The sequence below is a fragment of the Daucus carota genome, chromosome 1, assembly GCF_001625215.2.
Source record: "Daucus carota subsp. sativus chromosome 1, DH1 v3.0, whole genome shotgun sequence".
NCBI classification, from domain to species: Eukaryota; Viridiplantae; Streptophyta; class Magnoliopsida; order Apiales; family Apiaceae; genus Daucus; species Daucus carota.
This window is the reverse complement of record NC_030381.2, coordinates 46,691,425-46,703,495: the sequence shown is the minus strand read 5'-3', so window position 1 is coordinate 46,703,495 and position 12,071 is coordinate 46,691,425.

Below are 12,071 nucleotides of genomic sequence, written 5' to 3'. Positions count from 1 at the left end.
AAATATTGCATTCCTCCTAGTAATATATAGTCCGTGTTTGGTAACAGAACTTTTAGTTTTTTTAGTATTTTCAAATTAAATTATTTCTACTTGAGGAGGGGGAAAAAATTGTTCTTTTTTTGTGTTTTTGAAGCCAGAAATCAGAAGTCATAAATACCGGTTTTTCTTCTGCTTGTTCGGTGATTGCATTTTTTATTATGTAAAATTTTAAAATTTTGATGTTTAATAAATTTTATTTATTAGTAAAGTTTCTTATAGTTTAATAATTTGAATTTTTTAATGTATAAGTTTAAATTACCAGCCACTCAATTGATTTATAAATAAAATTATAAATGAAATTCACTTATCACTTATAATCATTTTCATTAACTTAACCAATGCTAAGTCAAACTGTCCCGTAAACCGACTAATTAAGTCTTTTTCAGAGTTAAAAAGATATTAATAATATGCCCACAAATTGTAAGAAAAAATTATTTTCTAATATTTTATTATGATCGAATATTTATGTATAATTATAAAATGATTTTTTTTTTTAATTTTATCGGATCCAGAGCCACCCTGCCTTAGAACCACCATGCCTTGTCCACGGAAGATTTATATAAATTATGAACCACGACTTGTCTGTTTATATAGTTTATGCAACCCATTGACTATGTTGCAGTTTTTGGTTTATCGCTTAATCCATTTTTAATTGTTTATCTTGTAGACTGTTTGTTGTTTATTTCGCAAAGTTAAAAATTTGTGGGAAGAATTTTCTTGGATAATAGGCCGGTCAATAATTTGGACTGACTCTATTAATAATTAAGATTATCTTTATAGATCTTACTTTTTACATTTCTTTATTACAACTTAACGATTTGCAGGCTTTTTCTCTAAATGACAAGCTTAATACGACAATCACATTTACTCTTGGGAAGTTCCCAAGTTAATTGTCCTCTAACAAATCTTATGCAAGAAAAGTTGATCGTGAATGATCGTGGATCATGTAAAAAAATTATGATTATTAATAATTTTGTTGATTACTAAATATAAAATTATAATTTGTATTTTACAAAGGAAATTTTTTCAAGAATATTATCCAAAAAACTTAAATTACGTGTTTTGATGGAGAACATAATATTTTTCTGGGAAAAAAATAGTGTTTTGATGGAGATTGGATAATGAAATATTAATTCAAAATTGTAGGCTATCAAATAGACAGGGGAATTAAAATCCATTACGTATAACATAGTATTGCAGATTTACTGCTTGTGTTTCAGATACGTAACGAATCAGCTATACGTTTCTATCGAAAGTCGACAACAAAATATGTCTAAGCTTATCTGCCGGGAATCCATCATCTGCTCTGTTGTTTTGCTACTTATACCTAAACAATTAGAGTATAACTAGTTGAGGAACCGCGCGTTGCGGCGGTCTATAAAAATTATATTAATGATTCATATTAATTATTGTAGAATAAAATAATTTTGTGGCTGTTTATAAAAAGTATATTAATGTTTCAAAATTAATATTTGTAGGACAAAATAAATTTTATATTATAAAAATCTTGATGTAATAACAATACTAATGTATAAAATTGCAAAATTGGACTATAATTCACGGTGAAAAAATTAAAATAAATTTATACACGTAATTAACAATTTAAAATACGACGAATCTTAATTTTATTTGTGTTTTCTTTTTTAAAGTAATCATGTTCTTACATGGTCACCTAACTCCAATTTTTTTTGGATTGATTGTGCACAAAAATATCTAACTTAAATCCGTGAGAGATAGCGGTCTATAACTACCCTTTCTCAGCCTTTACTTAAAAATTGCTTGAACGGAGCAAACAGATAATGCATGAATAATTTTTTTTCTGTATACAAAGTAAATCATATAAAAATTAACAACAAACATGTCCGAAGAACAAAACAAATATTATAAAATAATAACCAACAAACATATATCACTAACAAAATTTATTGATATCATCTATCAATATCATGTCAAGACTATATTCTTTTCCCATGTTTAGATTTGTCGACTCCGACATAGCGGTCTATAACTACCTTTGCTCGTAACAAACTTTTATTTTTTAATACTGTACAAACAGTCTTCACTTAGTTGCATAAAAACGGCACCACCGAGTTAGAAATCGAGCAAAAGAACTATCACCAAATAGAGGTCGGGTTGTGGTATTGAGAGAGTATGTTGTGTTTAGATGATACAAAACCTTATAAGGTATAGGGGTATTTATAGATGCAGAGAGACTTGTGTGCTACTCTTTCCCATAATTAAATAATCTGAAATAAAATCAGATTAAAACTTTCAAGCTACTATATTCCATAAATAATCTGAAAACAAAATCAGACTAAAACTTTCAAGCTACTATATTCCATAAATAATCTGAAACAAAATCAGATTCTGAAACTTTCTTTTAATATACCCGAAATTAAAAAAGGTAATTCTAATTTTTGATATTTTTCATCCAAATATTTCAGAAAATTAGAAAAATATAACGGAGCGATATGAGAGGCGCCACCTACACGCCCCCCGCTTCTCCTTTATATAAGTATATTGATTTAGTTCTCAAGCTAACTGTAACATCATTTTTTAACCGATATTCCTCCCCTTTTCTTACTATGTGACATTTTATTTTTGGCAACTATTGCAATTTTCTTTTTATTCTAGAATAGGGTTAATTATCAAGTTGGTCACTGAAATGGGCTTAATATATCAAGTTGGTCACTGAACTCAAAACGGTATCAAGATGGTCACTGAAGTGGCCATAAATATCAAACAAGTATCTGGAAATATAAGTTTAATCAGTAAAAATATTATTTATAAAATTTTACACATTACTTTTGAATGTTACAAAAACCAAGTAAAAGGTTATGCCTTCTAATATTTATGATAATATATTTAGATTTTATCAAGTTTATTTATTATTTATTTTTAATTAATACAAAAAAATAACTATATAATAAAATATAAATATAAATAAACTTGATAAAAATATAAATATATTATTTTAAATACTAGAAGTCATAACCTTTTAGTTGGTTGTGGTAACATTTAAAAATAATGTGTAAAACTTTATAAATAATATTTTTACTACTTGAACTCATATTTCAAGGTACTTGTTTGATATTTATGGTGACTTTAGTGACCATCTTGATACCGTTTTGAGTTCAGTGACCAACTTGATACATTAAGCCCACTTCAGTGACCAATTTGATAATTAACCCTTCTAGAATATTAGAATTTGTACCTAAAAATCTGTATGATGCAATGTTATTTCATCACCTAATAACTTCATTTTAATTAAATTCATCAATTTCAAAATAGTAATATTATTCAACTCTTTAATAATCAAGATAGTCAGATTTTAATAATATTATTAAAAATAGATTTTAAAATAAATTTGATATAATTTTATATCATAAGATTTATAGCATCAAATTATTTTTTCAATTTTAGCTTGTTCGTATTTAAGTGTGTTTGTTTTATTAATTAAATTAATTGAGACAAGTCAAGGTAGGACTTTCATCCGGTAAAGAGCCTGTTTGGGGGCAGATATTAAGGCGTTATCGAAGGTTTTTTTTTTTTCTTAACGTAGGAACCCGCAGCCGCTACCTTTCGGGTGCGCACTGGTAAACCCACGAGCTCACGCAATAGCCTGCAAACTACGTGAACCAAGGTTCGAAGGGCTTTTTTAAATATTAATTTTATAATTTTTTTAGATAAAAATATTGAAGAGTTATTGTGATAAAAAAACAAGGATCTATTTTGAAAAAATAGAGTTACATGTAATTTTTTTATAAAAATAAGTTCTTATATTTATTTATAAAATTATAATCCAAAATTGATGAAGATTATTCAAACAAAAGTCGTATATGAAAAATAGTAAAATAGATATATAATCACAAACGTAGGTATACTGATGTCGCACTCAAAAGAGTAACAAGTAAGATAGGGGTGACCTAAATCAACAGATAACATATCATTTTGTTCTGTGTGTCTGTACAAATTATTCACACACGCAACTTAAAGTTCAGGTTTTATTCACTTTTTATGGGACCGTTTGGATGAGTTTAAAATAAGTGTTTTTTATTTAAAATAAATAAGTGGAGTACAAGTTAGAAGCAAGATAAGACTTACAAGTTTGGGAAATAACTAGAAACCCTGAAACAAAAGTTAGCATTTCTAACCTTTTATAAATGCTTCTTGACTTATTACACAAACTATACGAATGCTCATAACTTATAATCCAGAAGCTGGACTTATAAGTCTTTACCAAACACCCACTATGGGCCTGTTTGTTCACAGGAAGTGGCTTCTGCTTCTGGCTTCTGCTTTTCTTTGACCCGTTTGTGTAAATAAGTAGAAGCACTTTTAAGAAGCTGAGAATACTAACTTCTCTCTCAAAGCTTCTACTTCTTTTCCAAACACTTTTTTTAATTTATTTACATTTCACTTCTAATCTACTTCTTTGTTTTAAGCAAGTTTGGGAAATAACTAGAAACCCTGAAACAAAAGCTAGCATTCCTAACCTTTTATAAATGTTTGTTGACTTATTACACAAACTATACGAATAATCCTTGTTCACAGGAAGTGGCTTCTGCTTTTCTTTGACCCGTTTGTGTAAATAAGTAGAAGCACTTTTAAGAAGCTGAGAATACTAGCTTCTCTCTCAAAGCTTCTACTTCTTTTCCAAACACTTTTTTTAATTTATTTACATTTCATTTCTAATCTACTTCTTTGTTTTAAGCAAAGAATCACTTTTTCTAAATTTGTCCAAACGGCTCCTATATCTCATCAACTGTTGACTGTTTCCTATATCTCATCAACTGTTGACTGTTTGCGGTAGTTAAGATCTTTTAACTCCCGTGATACAGAACAGTACTAGAATGATTACAGTTATAAACTAATTTAAAAATCTCATTTATGCTAAAATTATGGATCGAAATGAAGTTTCTCTCGGTGTCACGTGTGAATTTATCATCAGAATAAAGAAAGACGAGAAGGATAGGGACAAAAAACTTGGTGGAATAGGCAATCATCATTGATATTATATATAAACTTATACTGATGCTAAAATTTAATAAATAAAAACTATATAGATTGATCTTAATATAGAAAACAAGAAAAATAACCTCACATGCCACTCTGCTCTGATTGATTGATTGAAACGTGTATATCAAATGAATTCTAATATTTTTGGATTATTAAGTTCTTTAAATAAATAAATCGAGTCCAATGTTTTGACCAATACCTATATAAAATACCTATATATGTGAATTAAAATTTAGACCATATTCAAAGTGAAAATTTAAGCCCCCGTCAATGATCACGATTGATTATAAATTAAAGTTGTTTGTGTTAAATTAAAATAAGTGACTTATTATTTAAACTAAAAAATTTGAGTAAATTTGAGAAATAAATAAATTAATAAAATGTTTGGAAAAAAAGTAGAAGCTCCGAGAGAAAAATCGGTATTCTCAGCTTCTAAAAAACTTCTCCTTATTTACGTAAACGGCTCAAAGAAAGCAAAAGTTCGAAAATTGTTGTGTTAATAGTAACCAAACAGGGCTATATGTGCAAACTCAAATGTGGAAGTATAAAATTTTAATAATATATATATATATTTAAACTGTTTTTTATATAAGTTTATTTAAGAAAGTATATTATACAACTTTTAAACATCTGACAATTCAAAATAATTAAACAAAAGAAAAAGTAATATAAAATTATGTCCGATTCAATCCCAATTAACCTCCTGATGCTTATTTTTTTCTGAAAAGCTCCTCAAGATAAAAGTGCAATTATTTTATCAGAGCAAGTTGGCTCTGGTAGGAGTGTAATAGTTAAAGAAAGGAGTATTAAATTAGTAGGCGTGGATATGAGAATACTCCCTCCGAGTCCCAGTCATTTGTATACAAATGGCTGGGACACGGAGATCAAGAAATTGAGTAAGAAATGAGTAAAGTTAGATGAAAAGTGAATATAGTGGTGGGACTCATTTATATTTATGGGTGTAATAGTGTTTATATTATTATAGAATGAAGATAGTGGATGAAAGTAGTTGGTGTAATGATATTTTATATTATAAAAGTTTACTACTTTTGGAATGTATACAATTGATGAGACGTCAAAAAAAAAACTGTATACAATCCACTGGGACGGAGGGAGTAGTATTTACGTATCTTAATTAATGATAATCTTGCAAAAAGACAAATCTCTCAATTGTTCCCGGTCAAAAGATATAGACCATTTGTGTCATTATGTTAGGTAGGGTATCCTTAATTACGCCACTAATCAACTGACACTTTATACCAAGCAGATTTAGGTGCCTGTAAGTCTATAACAAACAGGTCTAACATGCATCGCTGACCAACCGCCAGATTTCACATCCCTGGGTTCTTTTAGTTCCCGGTACTTAAATAGACATATTCCCTCCCTATCTTATTTATTTTATATAAACTTTTTAAATTACTTAACATGTTTTTATAATAAAATAAAGTTTTACAACATCTTTTTATAAAACTTTTATTTCTGAATAAATATTTAAATATTATATTTTTATTAGATAAAGAAATTAAACTTAAACATTAGATCATAGAAATATATAATTTTAAATAGTTTTTATCATTAAATTTAATTAATAGTAATTTATTATAATTTCATATATTATTTTAAATTGCACACTTATTATTTATAATAAATTATTGTTTTGTGTTACGCGTATGAGCTCAGACTTTTGTTAACTCATTTCAAAGAGGGAGAGTGTCAAATATTGAATATAAATAATTTTACAGATAAATTAGGTAATGTTTAGCATGTGTAAGGCTGGAGGAAACGGTTGTATGCTTGTACAAATGAAGCATTATACTGTTTTTTGAATTAGGTGAGAATTGAGTTGCGACATCAAAAATAAGGTGGACAACACATTATCTGCAAAAAGTTCAGAGACAGTACTTAGATGAAAGTTGAAACACATGAAAATATTATTTTGGCTTATTGATTTAATTAATTAAATACACGATCAGGTGCTCTTTCTACTTAATTTCCAACATATTAATGTCTTAACTATAATTAATCATAGAATTTTAATAATCAAGGTAAATATTCGTCCACTGCTTGGTTCATTGTCTTGTGCCACTTGATCACAGATCTGATGATTTATTCGTAGGGACAAAGTTGTTTGCTCATTGACTAATATATGCTATTTTCCTTGTAATACAAGAATTCTTGATTCTTCTTTTACATGTTCTAGGTTGGTTGGCTAGTTTATCCAATCTTTTTCTAAATTTGATTTTTCATACTTCAACTTTCTAAATATTGTGGATCATGGACAAATGACTTTATGTACATTTTCTGTATGGAATATCCTTTACTTGAGGACTATATTGGCCTTGACTATAGTGTGGCCTTTCGGTTGATTTTTTCTTTTGACTTGAAAAAGAGGCTCTAAACCAAAGTGAGAGCTAATTAGGAATAAGTTGTAAAGATTTCATTTTCCCACTCATTTCACATATTAAAATCAAAATAAAAATAATATTTGGATGACATGGAAAAAAGCACTATTAGTTTCACATTTTTTTCCATGAAAATTATTTAATTTAATTTAATTCAAAATAGCTAGGGATTTGGGATGAATTGCTTTGAAATTGTTTATTTTTCAAAAGACTTTATATTCAATATTCAAAGTTGCGACATCATAAAAAATTCAATATACTTTTGATATATACATATAAATATTTTTATTTAAAACATTATTTTAATGTTATGAAATTATGAATTATTTTCATTCTATTCCACATAAATTTAGTTAAATAAAAGTGAATAATTCCATTACCTCATAATTTCGTACTTTTTTCATTCTCATTTCCTTTCACCCATGCCTTTCTCTAAAGTAAATACAACCTAATGAGAAATAGAATCAGTATAATATGAAGTGAAATTAAATTTTATATTTTTGGGATGATAATTATTATTATCAATTTCTTTACAATCAAAATATTTAAATTATAATTTAGTATCTTCCAAAATATTATATAAACCCGTATCAAGACACATAAAAATATTAAAATATAACCTATTAACATTTCAAATATGAGCACGGTTAACAATCTTGATAAAAAGATCCAAAAAAGATTAAATTTAAATTTATTAAAAATATGGTAAAGTAAAAACAAGATGGCAGGCGATTTTTTTTTTGCCCAAATTTAGAGAAAATTTCATTAATACTCTAAAAAAACTCAATCGGGATAAATCCCCAACTGATCATGCATACTGGTCAAATTAAATAATCAGCCGCTTTGATTCTGGATAGCTTAATTACTTGAATACAAATATTCAGAAAATTTAAAATGAATAAAAATGAAGATAATGGTTTTCTGGATAGTCCAGTCTACATATCGGTGACAATAGTAGCTTCACAATTGACCCTCATAATAATTTCAAGGATAGCGCAGAGTTCAGAGGACTCAGTTGCAAAAGCTGAATTTTGAGGCCTCCTGTCATGAACAGATGTTTTTTGTGAAAGATGAGCAAATGCACTATCGTTCCAAATGCACCCCAATTATCTATCTACCGGACACACGTTATAGATCTGTTGAAAGTGTTTTTGATGCGAGATTTTCGAATCTCCCGGTCTATCATAAAACTCATTTTCAACACAATGAACACATCGCACAAATCGAGACACTCAAACACACGAACAATAACTCAAACAGAAGGAAACACAACAAATCCAAATGGGTTTTTCGAGTTTTGTGCAAAACTCGATTTTATTGATGAAGAAACAAACCAAAAGATGATGTTTATTGATAGAAAATTAAAAATAAGAAAAACTGTGTTTTGTGGATGGAGAAATGGAGGTTAGAATTAAGATTAACATGGGAGATAAAGTTGAGATGAGAAGAAAGGGGAATCAAGATGGAGGTGAAAAGAGAGATGGAGGTAAAGATGCGATTAGGGTTAGAGGAAAATGGGACGACCGACTCTCCTAGATGGCAGACAAACTTACTGGATAAAGAAAATTAAGATTTGAAAAGCGAAGCTAACTAGGTTACCAATTCTAACCGGTCGGTTTTTGAATAAGGCAACTAAAAGTGAGGTCTAGGACATCATTATTTTAGGGCAATCAAAAATTTATGCATATGTAATATAAAATGATAAATTTATACATTTATGTATTTATATATATTTAAAATGATTGTGATATTATTCTTAATATAATATTTTCGATTATGTCATTATATAATTTGAATGTACTTACATCAAAATCTCAGGGCCGACAATGCATTATTGCATTCTAATATGATCCAATATATTGAATTTATTTTTTATCGGTCTTTATAATAAGTTGTTACGATATGATGTAGTTATACATTTGGATAACCCTATAGTTGTTAGGTAACATAGGGTCGCATGGTTGGTTGAAAACTTGACGACACAAATAGTAGAACACATGTAATGTGGCCATGCCAATGTCATCATACTTTGCATATCTCCACAGAGACAAAATAATTTCTCGATCAATTATATAAAATTTCCTTTTGTCCCCGTGACTCTGTAATTTGTCCGCCTATTAGTATACCATCTGCAAAGAAGTCCAGAGTTCCATGCAACAAATCTCAGAGAATACTTATTTTATGTTTATTGGGCTTAGTTATATTGATCGTAACAGCGGAGAAAAAGGCTCTGCCATGTTATTTAAAATTTATATTATTCACTTAAATATTTTGAAGCATAAAAATCAAAATCTAGAGTCATCCCAACATGATTCCGCTAGCAGACATACATCGAGAATCTGAGTCTGGGTGACGCCCGTGAAGAATCAGGGGAGAATCTGATTGATGCCATGCATGTTACCGAGGGTGAGGAGCACGCGAATTCAAAATATGTAATGGAGATGTGAGCATCTCCAGCAATTTGGCTGCTCCAAGAACCTCATAGTTAGCTCCTAAATATAATATATAAATAATGTGCCTCTTGATAATTTAGTATAAAGTTAAGAGTGTAAACTCTAACAATACTCTCCATATATCTTCTCTATTTCAAATTTTATTCCTATTGGGCTCCACTATAGCATTTAGTGCAAAGTTAAGAGTGTAAACTATAACAATACTCTCTATATCTCTTCTCAATTTCATATTTTATTCCTATTGGGCTCCATTATAACAAAGTTGAGTGGAGGTAAATTGGAGAGAAGCAAATTTTTATTGTGAAAAAATAAATTGAGAGCTATGTGGTAGCACTTACCTTTGAGGAGAGCGGGGAGAAAAATAAAAGGCTCTTAGTGATTTTAAGAGCCACCAAGAATCTCTTGGAACATTTTTTTTCTTTGTCCTTCTCAAATTTCAAGTTAACAGCTTAAATGAAGAGTTTTGTGGAGATGCTCTTAGCCATTTAGTACAAAATTAAGAGTGCAAGAGCATCTTCAATGGTACTCTTAAATCCTTCTTTAAAAAATAATATAATATGTGGCTCCTAGTAAGTTAATAGATCGAACATCGTGACAACCTCAACCATACTCTTTATACTTGCTCTTTACTCATATTTTATTATTATTTGAGAGAAAAGTTGGAGAGAGAACTAAAGAGATGTGAATAGAACTGGAAGGAAGTGATTATTATATTCAATGAAAATAAGTTAGGAGCACCTAGATGCTCTTTAAAAGAAAGAGGAGAGAGGAAGCTCTTAAATTTTTAAAGAGCTACTAGGAGGCCATTGAAGTTATATTTTTTCATATCCTTCTTCGAGGAGCTCATTGGAGATGCTCTGAACTCCCACAATACACTCAATGTCTCTTTTCAATTTCATATATTTATTCTTATTGGGCTCCACTGTAACAAAGTTTAGTGGAGGTGGATTGGAGGGAATGAATTTTTTATTGTGAAAAAATAAGTTAAGAGCTATGTGTTGGCTCTTAACTTCGAGAAGAGAGGATGGAGAAATAAGAGACTCTTGGTGATTTAAAGAGCCACTAAGAGTCTCTTGGAGCAAGTTTTTTCCTTATCCTCCTCAAATTTCAAGTTAAAAGCCTAGATGAATAATCTCTCGGAGATGCTCCGAGAGCAAGTTAGATGTATAAAAATCTGGCAACTGCATTCCATATGTCACAAATTTTATTTAATAGGATTCAGAATATAAAAAATGACACCAGACATTATTAATGAATATCAAATAATTCAACATTTTGATTCTTGGGAAAGCAACATTGTATCGTGTTGTGTTTAAGTTGAAATGATTAGAAAACACTATACAATCTGACATTTTAATGTTGAAAGTTGAAGCACAGTATGAAGTAGTGTCTAGGATTATAAAACGTAGGACGATTGATTTTTAAAATATTAATCAAAAAATATTAAATTTTATATAATATAATTATATTAAAATATCAAATATATAATTTTTATTATGAATATTATAAATTTAAATTCTTATCACAATATAATTTTATTTTTAAGAATATTATTATTGTACTTAATATTTAAATATATATTATTGATCCGCTTGAATTCCGCTAAGCGTTTGCTAAGCTGGATAGTCCATCCATCGCTTCGAACCAATTATCATGGGCACCGTCGAGAAGTGTATACAGATTTTAGAAAAAATTGTAAAAATATTCATATTTTCAAATTTATTTTCAAAAATACGTTTGAAATTACAATCAAGTCTGACATTGTTGAGAGTATATAATTTCTAGAAAAATTTGTAAAATTGTCCATTATTTTCAAAAATATAATTGAAATTACAATTAATTTGCAACACATTTTTATTTTCAAGTTAGTGACGCAAACGAGATTGCAGATGAAGTTGCATCGTAATTATGAAAATAATTTCTACAATTTGGATGTTTAAAAAAAAATTCCACTCCTTCCGTCGCACAGGAGATCGACATGCATTTTAACGGTCCGATAAAATATAGTTTGATAAATTATTTTGATTTTTTTTGAATAAAATTTAATGTTCAAATATTTATTCAAAAATAAAAATTTTGAAAATAAATTTCTAATGCATTGCTCATTTAATTTGTTCACCACTGGTATAAATAAACAAGGGCAGCATTTCTTGTGAGA